Source organism: Sturnus vulgaris, chromosome 3, assembly GCF_052056855.1.
Source record: "Sturnus vulgaris isolate bStuVul1 chromosome 3, bStuVul1.hap1, whole genome shotgun sequence".
NCBI lineage: Eukaryota > Metazoa > Chordata > Aves > Passeriformes > Sturnidae > Sturnus > Sturnus vulgaris.
Window position 1 is genome coordinate 99094759 of NC_142245.1, and position 16450 is coordinate 99111208.

The 16450-nt window shown below is 37.0% G+C and overlaps 1 long non-coding RNA gene across 1 annotated transcript in view; it reads right to left on the reverse strand.

Annotated features, from left to right (window-relative positions):
• LOC148224500 (uncharacterized) overlaps positions 1-16066 on the reverse strand; it is a 106317-nt gene extending 90251 nt beyond the window's left edge. Inside the window, exons 1-2 of the long non-coding RNA XR_015802725.1 lie at positions 15800-16066; positions 13184-13284 (exon numbers count right to left, since the gene is read on the reverse strand). This is a non-coding gene — a long non-coding RNA (uncharacterized LOC148224500). The remainder of the gene's footprint in view (positions 1-13183; positions 13285-15799) is intronic.
• Positions 16067-16450: the final 384 nt, after the last annotated feature.

Genomic DNA, 16450 nt, shown 5'->3' on the forward strand with positions numbered 1-16450 from the left:
CAGACATCTTAACCTGAGATTTGAAGCACACAATTTCTAATTTATTTGAAAATCATAGCAGAGAAAATATTTCAAGGAGCAAGATCAGGGACTCGAATCTGCTGTTCCTTCCCATGGGAATATGGCTTTCTTTTACTTGTTCCATGTCCATCCCATTATCAATAAAGGCAATGCTGCACTTATTCCATTTCCCAAATGGAATCTCATACTGAGATGATTAGGTCACTCTCCTGAGATCTAGGTGCTAGGAGTTAAACCCCTTCAGCTGTTCAAGGAGGGTTACAACCTAAATTTCCTTTTACCAGTGCTCTCTAGCTACTCAGGAAAGAAATAGGTCATTGCTCCACCTTTGGAAAAAGACTCTTCTGGGTAGGCTGAAGGTTGAAGATGACTATATTTCTAATGCAGTTATAACTGTGACTGAATGACCTAGATTTCCAAGCAGAGATATTTGGATTGAAGCTGTTACCACAAATTTATGTAACTGTTGTTGATACTTTTCCAGGTCAGCTCACACTGCTAAGCTAAAATACAAGGCATATCAGAATGTTTTGAAGTAATTTTGATTCTGAAATATTTTCTATTTACATTAGATCATGAGTAAGTTTAATTTTGTTATCTCCAGGACACAGAACATTTAGTCTCAGGGGGATGCTTATTCTTCAATTCAAGACTAAATTCTCTCTGCTTGATAGCTATATTTAATATTCAGAGATCTTTCTAAATCTTTACTGTAACTCACCATTAATCCAGACCTCTGCAACTAGAATGGTAACCTCCCTGCACCGAATAACATGCTGGAGATCTATGGGGTTTTTCCACATCTAAAAATATTTTCACCCAACCATATCCATGATCAAATCACTTATTAATGTGGACACAGAATCAAAACTGGAATTTAAGTTGATGTATAAGATGTGGTTTGTGTTAGCAATCATAGAGATGAGATGTGAAATCGCAGAAACAGTTTTCTTGGTGCTGAAGGGCAGAGTCTGGCTCCTTAAAGGTATGTTAGAAGTGGTACACAGACACTTCACTTCTGAGAAGACTGAATAGATATCAAATAGAAATATGGATGTTCTTGGGGATGCTTTTTTTTGGCCAGACTAGGATGGATCTAATTTTTGTAGTCACTAGTACAATCTGGATAGCAGCACCAAGTCTCTGTGGAGCAGAGACAACTCTGCACTGCCATGAAGAAGAAATAGAGGATAGTCATATTTGAAATGTCATTACTGGCCAATAGAGACAATACTCTTTTATTTTATAAACTGTCTGATTTCCCATTAAGAGCTTTATATTGAATACATTAAACTATGCTGACCTTTGTGATGAATGTTAAAGCATACTGCAAGCAGATCAAAAAGAAAAGAAAAAGAAATGTCAATATAAAGTAACAAATATGGATGAAATTAGTTTAATTACAGTGGAATTCCTGGTGGATTATATTATACTCACAGTAATACTAAAAGAGTTCACCATGATTAATGTTATTAAAGCGTATGCCAAGCAAAATAATGATTTTTCTGGTTTCATAGGAAAAAAGTTTCCACTTACAGTGCAGTAAGATGAAATATTTTACTTTTGCTTTGTAGGTACATATATCTGTAATTAAATGAATCAGATACAAGGGCATACTTAGAATTTTCTAAAGATGACTTCTGCCTGTTGGATACCATCTCTGATTCTCTCCTTTCTTTTGCCTCAACTTCTTATTTTGCATGGGTCCTCATTTTTTTTTTTAATCCCTTCTAATTTCTGGCCTGTTGCAAAGGTACAGTAGTTTTGTTTTCAACATTTGCCACCTAAAATGTCCTTTTTTACACTCACCTTGCCCTTCCCTGCTATGAATTTCCTTATAGTTACAAAGTGATCACTTTTAGCAAATTTTTTGAAAGTTCTGAACTTCCATTCTGCCAGACCTGTCAGTTCATAGAACACTATCACCAGTTCTATCTTTCTTGGGATTTTTTCTGATATCTCTGGTTTCTTTTCTTTTCTCTTCTCTGGTCTTGGATTTTGGTGTTTGTTTGGTATTTTTAATTATTGTTTATTGTCTGCAATTCCTCTCTCGTGCCCTTTTTTCATGTCCTTAAGGAAACAAATTGTAGCAGCATCACTCTTCTGTTGTTTCACAGATCTGCACATCTATTCCAAATTTTAGATGAATTAAAATATCACTCTGATTTTTCATTTTCTGGTCCACTTTTTTTTCCCCTATTGTCAATTTTACACCCAAATAATATGCCTAAAATATAAAATGCTGCCTTTGGAGCCCATATATAAAGGCATGATTTATGTCTTAAGTGTGATAACATCTTCTATTCTGATTCAGCACAACTTGCTATATTCAGAATAATGTAGCTCTTGGTTCATCACTTTATTTCTATTATTTCTCTTTTTGCATTTTTCTGTTTGCTGTTCCAGAAAACAGCTCAAGAAGCAAGTTCCTTGTTTGCTAATTCATCCTACCACTTCCCAGTGTTAAGAGACCAGACTTGCCTTCAGTTCCTAAATCTCACATTTTATTTCAGGCTCCATTTTTACACTGATATTACTATAAATATTCCCTCAAAACTTAAATATCCCATTTCAACTCCACCTTTAAAACTTTTGTATATGAAGATGTGTAACAAAAGAATGACACAAGAGCACTCTCTATCTACTGGCAGCAGAGTGTTGTAATTTCCCTACACAGTTTTGTGTGTGTGTGTGTATATGTGTGTGTGTTAACTGCTAGCTCAAAGTTTGTGCTAAAGCTCTCTTAAGCTCTTTCTATTAGAAAACCTCTTGTATTTGTCAGCCTTCTGGAAGAAAAATCATGAATCATAACCGAGCTCATAGCTAATATAAAAATACAAATATAAGTAGTATTTCTGAGGGCTTCTTTAATATATATTTCATATTTCTGTAGTGCAATGAAAAGGTAGAAGGCTCAGTAACTTTGAGTGAGTTCACCTCACCTAACTTCAGCTACATCTGTGGCAGATTTCTTTTATAGTCAATAGGGAAAATAAGTACTTCTGGGATATGATTCACTTCCTTTTAATGTGGATATCAAAATTTGGTATATAGCAAAAATGAAATCCTACTCTGCTAATGTTCAATTGGAGTCCTGCCATTAGCATCAGTAGGGCCAGAATTTATCCCCAAACATACTAAGAACTTTTTCAGAGATATGTTTAAGTCAACTTTCCAAACTCAACAAAGTACACCAAAATCTTAAGCCAAACCCAGCAGAAGATCCAAGATCAATATGACTTTTCCAATATTATAACTTCTAAAGTAGAGAACTTATAAATTTCCACTTAGAACATGACATTAATTAAGAGTGACATGTTGAATAAATAACTATCTAAGTTACAATTACACTTTTTAATCAGAGACAGAATTTTGGATGACCTCTATGGAAAAAATGGATACCAATGAGCAACCAAGCCACCACCTCAAAATAAAAATTAATGTTCATTATCAGTCCTAATAAATTAATTAATTAGAATATGTATTAGAAATAGAATTACTAAAGCAAACCAACATTTCCTATTTTTTTTTTAAATCTCACTTCCCCAATGCCTAATAATTCAAAGTCATCTGTTTATCTGTTTTTTAATAATTAGTATTAGTGAAGAAAAAATTCTTATGAGAAAAGCTAAAGGCTATAAAAGTCCTCAAGATGCAGATAATGTTTTTATCCTATGCCAGTTTCTTCCTCAGAAAATGATTAAGGAAAAATAGCAAAACATATTGTGGAATTTTATTATTAAAATTGCAGTAATAATTACAATTATAGTCTTGTCACAATATCTCTGGACTGCTTTCTGTGAAACTCCAAATATAAAAGACACTTCCAAATAAACTGTTATAATCTCTAAATGAGCCTGGTGGTGCATCCACTCGCCTCCCCAGGCCACACTATGATCTGAGAAATGCTTCCTAGTCCTTGGCCTCGGTGAGCAGCAGCTGGGCTCAGCTCCTCTTGAGCTTTTCAGAAACACTCCCTGCTCCCAGGAACTTGTGCTGTCTAACCAGCTCCTGTGTTTTAACAAACAGCCTTGGAAACTTATTTTTCATGCCTGAATAGCAATCCAAGTAGAATATTATTTTTGTTATCAAACTTTCAAAGACCAGCCTAAATTGCGGCCAGGATGGAAAATTACTGTGACTGAAGCCAACAGTCTTGTGACCCTATAAACACCAGTCCAAAGTGAGACCCTTGGAGTTCCCCTGGACCGCAGTGGGCTGTGACCAGCATCTCCCTCTCGGGGCCAGTGAACTCTCAAGTTTGCTGCACTCAGAGGATTGCCAAATGACAACAGATATACCCCCCTCATCAAGGCTCAGCACTTTGCTCCTTGAGAAGATGCAAAGGCATCTAAATTCACCAAATTTTAGGGGAATTTTTCACATGTGTACAGACTCTTTATGACCGTGTGCATGTGAGAGTGAATATGCTATAGCAAATGTACTTAGGAACATTGTTCTCACAGATTCTTGAGTAGTTTAACTTTGTAGTAAGCCAGGCCTGTAAGTAAGTTACTGTTGTGATACAGTAAAGTCTACATTAATCGCTTGCTAAATCATTTAACTTAAGCTATCACTTAAGTGCTGTTAAGTGCAGGTGGGCCTTTGAGTGTAAATTCTTGGTCAATTTAAACTCAGTTTAGCATGGGGATGTACTCTGAACCTTGTGATTCAACAGGAGGATCTTCCATATTCCTTTTTGTCTTTGCCTTTTCCTATCCATTTCTGTAACCCTCAACCTTCCCCTGCCCCTCTTACCCACCCACACTCCCCCCCCACCCCCCAGCTTCAACTTAGATGATTTTGGGGTTATTTTGGTTTGGATTGATTTATTTTGGATTTTTGTTGACTTTTTCTCTGTGCACTTTAACAATCTAATAAGCATTACAGTGAATTTTGACAACAAATTTTATTTTGCTTTTGTTTTTATATTAAACTTGTTTTTGCTGATACTTTTGAGTGAGATTCCTCAAACGATCTTAAAACATTCATTCACAACAACGAGGAGGAAAACTTGAAATGTGATGTGTGAAGATAAAACTCTTTTTTCATAGTTATCAAAGCTACACCTGCTTTACTTCTTACTTAAACCTTGTGCTTCTCAGGACAGGATCACAGCACTGTTTATAAAAATAGGTGACAGATTCTACTGGGTTTGGCTGGGATAATTTTTCCCAGTAGCTGGTATGGGGCTGTGCTTTGGATTTGTGCTGGAAACAACATTGAAAACCCAGGGATGTTTTAGCTATTACTGAGCAGTTCTTGCACAGAGCCAAGGCCTTTGCTTCTCATCCCACCTCACCAGGAAGGAGGCTTTGGTGCACCAGGAGCTGGGAGGGGACAAAGTGAGGACAGCTGACCTCAGCTGATGTCCCATACCATATGGCAACATGCTTGCATATAGAGCTGGGAGAACAGGAAGCAAACAGGGACACTGTTCAAAGCTATAGCATTTGTCTTCCCAAGATATGGTTAGGATTAGGCTTAGTTACATGTCATGGAGCCCTGTTTTCCTGCCTGCTGATGGGAAGTAGTGAATAAACTGTTTTTTTCTTGCCTTGCAGGCACAGCTTTCACTTATGAAATTGCTTTTTACTCACACCATGAGTTGTGTCACCTTGACTCTTCTGATTCCTTCCCCCACTCCATTAAGTGGAACAAGTAAATATGTGGCAGTGAGCTCCCTGCCAAGGATAAACCACAGCACATATTAAGATATAGATGTGGCATAAGTTACTTTGTTGCAGGAAAAATATTCAATAATATTCATTCCTGGTTTTCTGCTTTACATGGTTTAGACCAATAGGATAAAACATAGAGGAAACCCATGGAGTAAAGAATCTGTGATTGAATGCTTGTGTAATAGGTATGTTATATTTGTCTAAGAAATCAAGAAAAACCATGAAGACTAAACCAGTAAGATATTTATAAAAAATTATGAAGACCAGTAATCAGTTTAAAACATCTTACTTCAAAGTACTGCCCTATTTCAGAAACATTAGAAGGAGTAAGGTAATATGCCTACAGTGTTGGAAAATTGCTAAACAAAAGAGATATTCATTTTAAAAACCCCAAACATAAAATATATTAAATCCTATTGACAAAGCGGATGGGGAAATATTCAACAACTGGCAAAAGTATAAAAACAAACTCAAATGAGAACCATAAGTTCCATAGCAATCCAGTGGAAAAAAAAGGATGGGACCACAAGTCAGCTGCATACTGATTCAACTCGCAGGCTATCAGTTGGCACTGAGTGATGTATGAAATCCCAAAGAATGCCAAAATCCAAACCAGCATAATATTTAAACTATAAAGGGGCCCTGCTGACCCATTCCAGAGTTTTCCTTATTTTTTAAATTATAGGTTGGCCTCTTAGGCGTGCTTTGGCTAAGCTCTCAAAAGAAGGGCTTTAAGCCTTTTTTTATTTGGAATCATCATTTACTTAAAGTTCATACTTCTCCAAAGCCTAAGCAGGTTCTGAATTGTGAATGCACAAGAGCAGCAGAGAGTAGACAGGTCATGCACACTGCAACTGTCCAGATATCTTGAGCGATGCTCTCTGCAGAAGAATTATGAATCCGAACTGGACTGCAAATTTAACCAGGTTTCCAAATGTTTTTCATGTTGAAGTGGCACGGAGAAGAAAAACACTACCAGGGAGTCTGGCCCTGAGAGTGCAGATTCAAAAGACAGTGACTGAGACTTATGCACACTGGTTAAACTTGGAGGAAGAAAACTGTTGTAATATTTGAATTGAACATCAGCTGAAAACAAACACCTTTCTTTTCTTTCCACATAATGCATGGCTAGAAAAGTTCTCAAAGACTAGAAAATGCTGTTTAACCAACTGAGCTTTTATTGTCATGACTCTGTTTTTAAGGTCCTTCAATTATGTTGAGGAACAGAAGGATTAAAATTCGGAAATGTGGTAAGTTATGCAGTATTTGTGGTCTCACTGTACCTCAAAATTCTGGAAATAACAGAATACATTTTGTATTCTCAAGGCTTATAGTCAAATTTCTATACTTCCCCGGCTAGCTAAGTATTTTATAGTTATGGACAAGATGAAAATAATAATTCTTAATTCTGGACAACTGCAAACCACAGATTAAAACCAATATCCATGGTCTGTACTTCTGTGCTTTTGTAGGTTGGATTAATTATCTGAATCAAACATCCAAGGTATCAACAACAGGGAAAAATCAATCAGAAACATATGCCATTTTAAAGTTCTTCTTCCAGCTGTTAAGGGGACTAGAGAGATGGTTTCTTGAATACCCCCCCAAAAAAGCCAGTAGATGGAACAATATGAAAATAACATTGAAAACTGTCCTTACACACTTGCATTTTAATGTAGTGTTTCCTTTAAGCACTTTAATAACTACCTGTCCCTTCTGTCTCTGTTTGGGGATAGTACAGTTCTATCCCATTTTTCTTTTAAATAAAACTAAATGCTTTAATCTAGAGCCTCAAAATTTATCTGCTTAAGTCATGGAACAGGAAAGAAAGAGGTTGCCATTTAGAAGTGTTATAAATTTGGGAGGGAGGATGTATTTCTTTTCATCAAGTAAAATACAAAACTTGGAGCAGAGGCCTAAGAAATCTTATTGTAGATGATAATATGTATATGTATATGGATTATACACTTTTTTTACATTAAATTGAAATCTGGAGATCAAATCCAGCAACAATTTCAGCTGCAGTCTGCAGGTCTCTATCTCCCATACTGACAGTTTCTAATTTAGGTACCTCATGTAAGTGTCTAAAGATAAATCACGTTAATCCAGCAGATACAGCCTCCTGTACAGTCTGTGTCACACTGTGACAATGGGAAGTTTTAGGTCCAGCAAGCCTGGAACCAGCTGTCTCAATGCCAAGGATGCCTGGGGCTACCAAGCTGGGACTTTACAAAGTGTTTTCACCCAGGACAGTCCCCACAAAGTCTTGGACATCTGCAGGCAAAAGTAAACTGGAAATCGACCAGGCAGGTTTCTGAGACAAGCCAGTTGGAAGCTTGCTGACATTCCTGCATGTCCATCCAACATGAAACTCTACTTTACTGGAAAATGCCTGCCCTATGCTGTGCAAATGCCACACACTAGGCTTATATTTACTGAAGAGCTTTGGACTACTACAGAATCACTGAATTTTTTAAGAGCTGCTTGTAAAAAAACCAAACTGTTTGGAAAAAAAACAAATCCAACAAACATTTTGCTTCTCTGTATCCCTCAAACTTGAATGTTGCTTTCAGTTTAACAGGTCTTATCCATTGCAAGAACAGGAATTTATATGCAATTGCATGTACTGCTGAGTGTTCCCTAGAAATAACAAGACAGTTGGGAAATGGGGAAAATGTTTGTAAGACAGACACTTTCTTTTAAATTACAGCACCATAAAGTCTCTCAAACTGTTACAGAAGATATAGAAGCAGCATGCATAAACCTTAGATAATTTTCACAAACCTACTGAAAAGGGATGAGAAGCCACTCAAAATGCTACATTTCTTGTACAGAACGTTGGTGATATTCTCTTCTAAGTACTTTGTGAGTTTTCGTTGTGCCTCTGTATTTTCATTTTTCCTTTCCCTTTATTTCTAAAGATATTTACACCAGAGTGAGATCAGATGCTAATGTAAAATCAAGCTTACAGCCTGACTTCACGAAGAGAGGAATTTCTAAAAATAAAACTGAGTAGAGGATTTAAAGCTGTTATAACTCCTCGGACTATTTTCACATTTTGTGTCATTTTATGTCCACAAAGATATACCTACACTTACTTTGCTGAGTGAACATAGTATTCTGTTTCTAGTGTGAAATTTCTATAATCTTTAATCTTTATCTAGTTGACAAGCTCTGTGTAAACTAGTTGCAAGAGAATTAAATAGGTGTTAATATTAAGAATAGCCTAGAGAGTGGGGATACAGAATAACTGAACGGAACACCAGGTTCAACCACAGGCTGCTTGCACGTTCCATCCCTCTCCTCTATCTCTGTAAAAAGAGGGATAAAATTGCCTTTTTGGTGCTTTTGTTGTCTTTTGGCCAGAGACCTATCCTTTCCGTGTGTGCTTGCATGGTGTCCCTCTCAACAGTAGCTGGTTAGTAGCTAATTAGCAGAAAAAATCTATGTGTTTGCTAACTGGACAATGTGTTTTCATCTGAAGAAAAACATTGTAGTAACTTAATATTTTATGTTATTATTATTAGCATACCTCAGGGTCAGAACCTATTTTCTGGAAAGATAAAGAACAGAAATCATACAGGACACTCATCTGGAATGTAGAGTTCACATCTAATTGATTCAAAAAAAGAATCTGGGCTTAGGTCTCATAGCAGGAAAGTATTTTTTCTGTACTTAAATATATTTTATCTCATCTTCTGCAACTGTTTGATATCATTTAATTAAGCACTCTGTGGATAAGAAACATCCAATTCACCATGACTTATTTCAGGAATTTAACTGAGCTTCCCTAATTAATAGCTTAGGTATCCTGTATACTGTGCAAAAATAGACAAAAGCCTTTTGAACGATTTTAAACCTTTTTTGATGCTTTCTTTGGTTGGCTTTTTTTTTGTTTGGTTTTTTTTGTTTGTTTTGTTTTGTTTTTTGGGTTTTTTTCCCAAAAGATTTTATTTGCAATAAGGCATTAATCCTGAATCTTTTACATCATCAAGATATGGTCTAATCATAATTGTTCTTTGTGGGTCCTTTCCAACTCAGCATATTCTGAGATTTTGTAATATTTCTTTTGTGAGAAGTTCACCAGTTCTTATGACCATTTTAAAAAGTTTCATTTACAATCCACTAAAAAAAGAGCAAATACAATGTTGACATTTAAGGTACTTACTAAGAATATAAAAAAATATTCATCTTACAAGGAAGTGATAAGTCTTTAGGAAAGTGATGTCAACTCTATGTCTTTGATCTGATCCTTTTAGATAACTAAAAAGAATATATAAAGCTAAATAACCCAGAATATGATCTTTCTAAAAATAATGCTCCCATTTCATCCAGAATCTCTAAAATAGGACTTGTCTGATAGCATTGGGAAACATCTCCTGCCATAGGAGTCACATATCATTTTCCAAGTAGAAGAGCATGCTGCCAAAATGGTGTAGCAAATTCACTGGGTAAAAAGTGAAAGTTAAGTAAAAATTCACTGGGTTCTTAACCAAATGCTGAAATTAAATTTAGCCACAATAATTTAATATACCTACAGGACACCTACAAATGTTAGTAAACATTGCAACTGTTTCATTATTTATTCTGCTTTTAAAAAGCATGAGCCAATATAACATTGTAGTAGTTTTTGTTCTCCTTTGCAGAGCTGAGAACGGGGAGGGCATTATTCACTTGAGAATTAGGAGAGTTATTTTTTACATGTCAAACACAGTACACAGCACAGATATTGTACAGAATTTCATTAGCACTGTACTTCTTTTAGAAGCGTATATAGTTATGAAGGGTGACAGATCCTTTAAACCATTTGGTTACTCTAAAATGTAGGGCAGTGATGCATTTATGTATATATGTGTATAGTTTGCATGCATATATTATGAAGGAAAACGGCAAGGCTGCCATTCAGAGAGATCTAGCCAGGTTGGAGGAGTGGGCCACCAGGAGCCTTGTGAAATTCAGCGAGGACAAACGCAAAGTCCTGGATCTGGGAAGGAAGAAACCTTGGCAGGAATACAAGCCAGGGCTGCCTGGCAGGAATGTATCTTGTCAAGGAGCAGTGTGGTCCAGCAGCACCCCAGGGCCAGGGAGGTCCAGCATTGGCCTTGCCCTGTCCCTTGGGGAGCAGTCCCATGGAGCTGGTAACAGGGTCCACTGACAGACTCTGACAGAGCAAGGGATGAAGGGGCCCAGGGCACAGCTGGGGGCTCCAGCCAGGCAGCAAAGAGCAGAGGAAGGGCTGGAGCCTGGCACTGCTGTGGTCTCACTGCTGGGACTGACAGAGCCTGACTGGGCTGAAATCAGGTCTTGGGCAGGAAGAGTGTCTGGGGTCCCAGGAAGCTGGGCAGGGCAATTAAACTCTTGATGAATTCAAGGCCTTGGAATGTCTGTGTTTACAGGACCTGGGCATGCTGGTGGGAACAAGGTGGACATTGGCCAGTGGTGTACCCCAGCAGCAAGGACCTCCCTGGAGAAAAGGGTTATCCTGCTCTGATCAGTCCTTGCTACACCACATCTAGACACTGCATATAGTTTAGGGCCCTGAATACAAGTTGTAAAACTGGAGTGAGTTCAGTGAACACAAACAATCTGGGATGGATCATTGACCCTGTGAGTGAGGCTGAGGGCACTGAGTTTGTGCATTTTGGACATAGCCTCGGGGTGCCTAACAGCACCACCCAGTACCCACTGGGAGGTTATCAAGAGGTCTTGTGCTGTATGGTGGAAGACTAAAAACCACAAGCCCAAATCGCAATAAAAGAGATTCAGTATGGATATAAGAAAAATTTTTCACCACTATGAGAGTCAAGCACCAAGCAGGTTGTCTGGAAAGTTTTGGAAGTTCTAAAGACCTGAGTAAGTAAAGCCTTGTGCCACCTGGCCTGGTTTCCTAGCTTGCTTTGCTTTGAACAGCAAAAATCCTTTCCAACAGAATCATCATGATTCTGTGAAAATAAAGAGCAAGAGGTACAGATTATACAGGCACCAAAAGGCTTTCCTGTCCCCAGAATGAATTCAAACTGAGATACTTCCTGTAACAAGACAAAATATTTATAGGAGGGTGGACGCAATTCCACATGTTCAGAATTTTGTATTTGAAAGATTGAAGTTTTGTCAATCTCACTCTTTAGATGGAAAATATAAAACTGCAGTTCATCGTATTATTGCTGCTTATCCTTCCTGTGTGCTCTCCTAAATCACTCATTACCAAAATGCTGGCTGACTAAGTTTAATTTAGGAAATGAAAGTCACAGCAGACATCCCCCTCAGCTTCTGCATTAATTTTTGCTTCGATATACTGCAGGCTGAGAACTGAAATCAAGTCCATTCACTTATCCTTTTACCCTCAAGCTGGAGGTAGCAGGTGTTAGACACATCAAGAACAGTAGTCATTTCTCAGACACAAGGAGAAGAATTTGACATTGAGCTTGGTTGTGATTCAATTGTCCATAGTAATGCAAATTGATGTTACTCCCACAACCGTTTGCCTCAGAGAAGTATAAAATCTTAGAAATGCTGTGCAATAAACGCACATCAAAAGCACTTTTAGGATTGCATTAGTGTGCATACTGACTATAATTACAATAATTAGAATATAGAAATTACAGGAGGAAGACTCAAAGAGCACATGAAAGCTTTCTTGTAAACATATCATTAAAATATTCAGTCAAAAGTTGGACTGGAAGATCTGGCATGGCCAAAACATAGATTTTCTTTTAGATGTTTATATTTCATTATTGACTGTTTGTATTCTCTGACTCGAGCTAAATTTCACATAAAGAATAGTTTTTAGTCTGACTACCTATGTAATCTCCTTCTTTCAATAAATGTATATGGACACCCCTGAAGAATGAACAGTTTCACCTATTGATAAGCCCTTCTTAGGAATGGATAATCAGTCCTCTGAAGGCTCCAGTCCTTATCTCCATTGCCTTAAGAACAAAGTCCAGGAGGCTGTCTTAGAGCAGATGTGCAGCTTTTAGATGAATTCTCCTCTTCCTCACTTCTAGATATTGATTCTACAATGTGTTGAAAGTAACCTACTTTTCAAATGTTTCTTAGACACTTAAAACCACATTTCAGTCTTTTCTCTTGTATTTCTCTTCTTCCAATTTTGGTCTTAAATTATAGTTAAATTACGCTTTCATCTTCATTTAAAAAACAAATATCCATAGCTGGATTCTTCCCTGTTCTGCAATTCATTAGCTTAACAATTGCTTCTGGTCATTGTTTCTAAATTGTTATTCTGTTTTTCCCTATCTGGTATTTAAGATATTTGCTTATTACATGGCACATTTTCAAAAGTCTTTATACAATTCTGCATATATTTTCACATTTGCAATGTGTGTATACATATAATGGACTATTCGATTTCTGTAGTATCACCTTTTTAATCTGCATATTATGAGGACAATAATGAAAGCACCGTTCTGAACTTTTAGGTGGTTTCTGTCACTTGAGTGGCTAGTTCTGAGGTGTCTGACCTGCGCTGTGGTGTTGAAGAAATGCATTTCTACAGTGACATTTCAGATGAGAAGTCTTCGGAGATGATGTGCTCCTCTTCAAGGGGAAACAGGGAAAATACCTAAAATGATAACATGCACACTTTAAGACAAAAGCTGAGTTAAACAAATGCACACAAATAATAAACCAAAAGAGAACACTCTTGTTGCAACCCTGTTAACAGAGTGGTTTGGTAGATATAAGTTGTTGGAAGTTTGGACGTATTTATGTCTACACCATCTGCTGTCCTGTGCCCTCCAAAGCAAACCTGCTGTTTGCCGTGAGATTCAATATGGCCATAGCCTATATTTAATTACTGGTTATTGACATCTGATATTTCACCTCGATGCTGTGATGTATGTGGCCTGGTGCTGAAGGGAATAGTACCAATGGTAATAGCAAAGATAACCAAAGATAATTGATCAGTAAATATGCTTCACAATGTTATCGTCTAGAGAGGTCAGATTTAGTGTAAGACCTCATGCTGTGATATTTGGGATTATAGAATCATAGGATATAGGATCAGTAATTACTGATCACTCAATATTCTCTCAAGTCCATACTCTGTGGATATTTTATGGTGTTTGTCATTTGCAGCATTTAAATCCTCCCTAGTATTCTTCGAAAAGACCTCAAACTGTCCAGCACAGTACACACTGCTCACTCAGCTGTAAAATGATCAGTCTGCCTTGGAATTCATCTGCTGCTCCTTGCCATCTGACCCAACAACCTTTCCAGCTGGAACAGCTTACTATGACCATGGAAAACCAAGTGTCCATTCCCTCAACACCAGATGTCAGTCATCCTCTAAAATCCATCTAGCCTAAAGGGGAGGTACATTTAATTCCCCAGTGTCCCACAGGACAAACTGCAAATTGCCAAATGGCAAAGCCTTCCATAAACTCAGCCTGAAATCAGGTCTGTTGGACCCTTGCAAAAGATAGAAGCAGAATAAGATCTGCTCAACCATATTTTCTGTCTGCATCACACAGCATTTTCATCTACACTGAAAACTTCAGCTGAATCCCATTAGGAAGAAAACTGGTGCGAGAGACATTTCTAATTTATAACATGTCTAATTTCTTTCAATTTGACAACAATATGGCTATAATTTTAGCTGAGACATGTCAGACGATTACTGAATATGTGCAAATTTTTAAAAAAGACAACAAAAATGACGTGGCAAATTGCAGGCTTTTCTTTAAAAAGTATAACAGACTTTTGTGGAGACAATGCAGTCTTTCAACATATTGCTTGAAAAAAAATCCCTGCAAGGCAAGGATTGCCAATTTGATTTTCCAATATTTGTGATATTTGTGCCATCAAAATGAAACTAATATTGACTCACTTGTATTTATATTGCATTTTGCTTTCTGTATTAATGTTTGTTTGAATTAATCTGAATATTCCACAATTTAAATTTCAGCACATGAACTGAATTAACCTCATTAATGAGAATTTTGCCTATGGCACCCCTTTTATAAATGCTTTTCCCATTGAGAATCTTGCTGGGAAGACAGCTTGATTGTGAATATATTGACATTCTACTTGTTACTGCAAGTCTCCATTTTGTTTTAGATGCTTTATTATCTGATGGCTAAATTTCCCTGTAAATGTCGGACATAAAATATTTGATTGATAAATACTTGAGGGCACTGAACTCAGTGCAGTCGGTTTGCCAGGATCAAAGCATAAACGCTATCTGCTACTGCATTCTCAAAAACTCCTTGTTCTGTCCGTTGTAGGGGACAGTCACTATAGAAAACACTACCAAATGTCAGACATTAAATACTTTATCAAATTGACAAGACCTGCTCTAATTAACATTTTGATCCATATGATTTCGATATCTTTAACTGGATTAGGACACTTACCTATTCAATATTACTCCAGGGTTCTAATATATCTATTTATTTTTTTAATTTATAGAGACAATTTGATAGGATTTCTTTTGTTTATCTATATACAGAAACTGTATTATCCAGTTAAACATAAATAGCCTTGATGCAGAAACTCACTTTCAGAAGAAAAAAACTGATCTAATAGTCTTCCCACTGCTGTTAACATCTTGGTAGTACAAACAGAGAGAAAAACTGAAACCAGACATGACATTTTGGATGAAAAATTTCCCACTCTCTAATTTTATAGAGTGGTTTGTTCTCCTCTCTGATGCTTTACTACAAGACGCCAAGGGTTCAGCCAACAGCCATATCTATTCTCAAGTGGAGGGAATCAATTACTAGTCATTAGTCCCCTTGCTAATATTAGGATGGCAGCAATAAGCATGTAAATTTGTTGCCCAGGAAAATGGATGCAGAAAGAACAGTTTTCTGGAGTTATACACTAAAATCCACAATTTGACATGGTAAAAAAACAACTTGTGGCATTGGAAACCAACTGCATAAAATTTTGCTGGTTCACATTCAGCTCAGGTTGTTGTTTTCTGACAGCTATTATCATCCAGCAGCTGTTTGATAGCTGATGTGAAGCAAGCAGGCAGGCTCTGTCCAAGATTCACCATTGACTTCAACAGCAGCGAAATAATCTCCAAATGCTACTATGATTTAAAATAGAAAATCCAAATCATCAATATTTACCCTTTTAAAAGTTCCTGAAGAAAAGCCAATAGAGAGGAGATTATTTAATCTAAGCTGCCTTTCAATCCTTCAATATCATCATAGTAAAGTTGCAGTATGAATACTGAAGACCTTCCACGTTGTGCTCTTCTAGTAAACTTTCCATCTCTGGGAAGTGTTGCAGGCCTGACTCCTTCAATATCATGGGAAAATCATATCATGGCAGGCATTTTATAACTTGCACTGAATCTCAATCATATTCCCACAGAGGTGATTTAAGATAGATTCCATGAGGACAGGACAGACTAAAGGAAGGGCCACAGAATGCTACTAGGATAGAAACATACAGGATGTTAATTAAAGGGTAAAAATGGAAAAAAGTGCACACAATTCCTATCAAACTAAGTAAATTCCTATAAAAAGGAGCAAATTCCTTGGATTCTTTGGTGGGACACAATTCATTTAACTCCTCTTGCCATCTGGTACTGTCTCACTGATTAAAATTCAAATAGCAAAGTTTACATTACAAAATCATCACCTCTAGAGGGAAAAAGAATATTCAGAATTCTAGTCCAGAATGTACTTATCTGTTTCACAAATATTTCTACACAAAGTTCAAACCATATTATTGGAAATGGAGAGAGGGGGATGACTCAGTTGTGATCAGAAGCC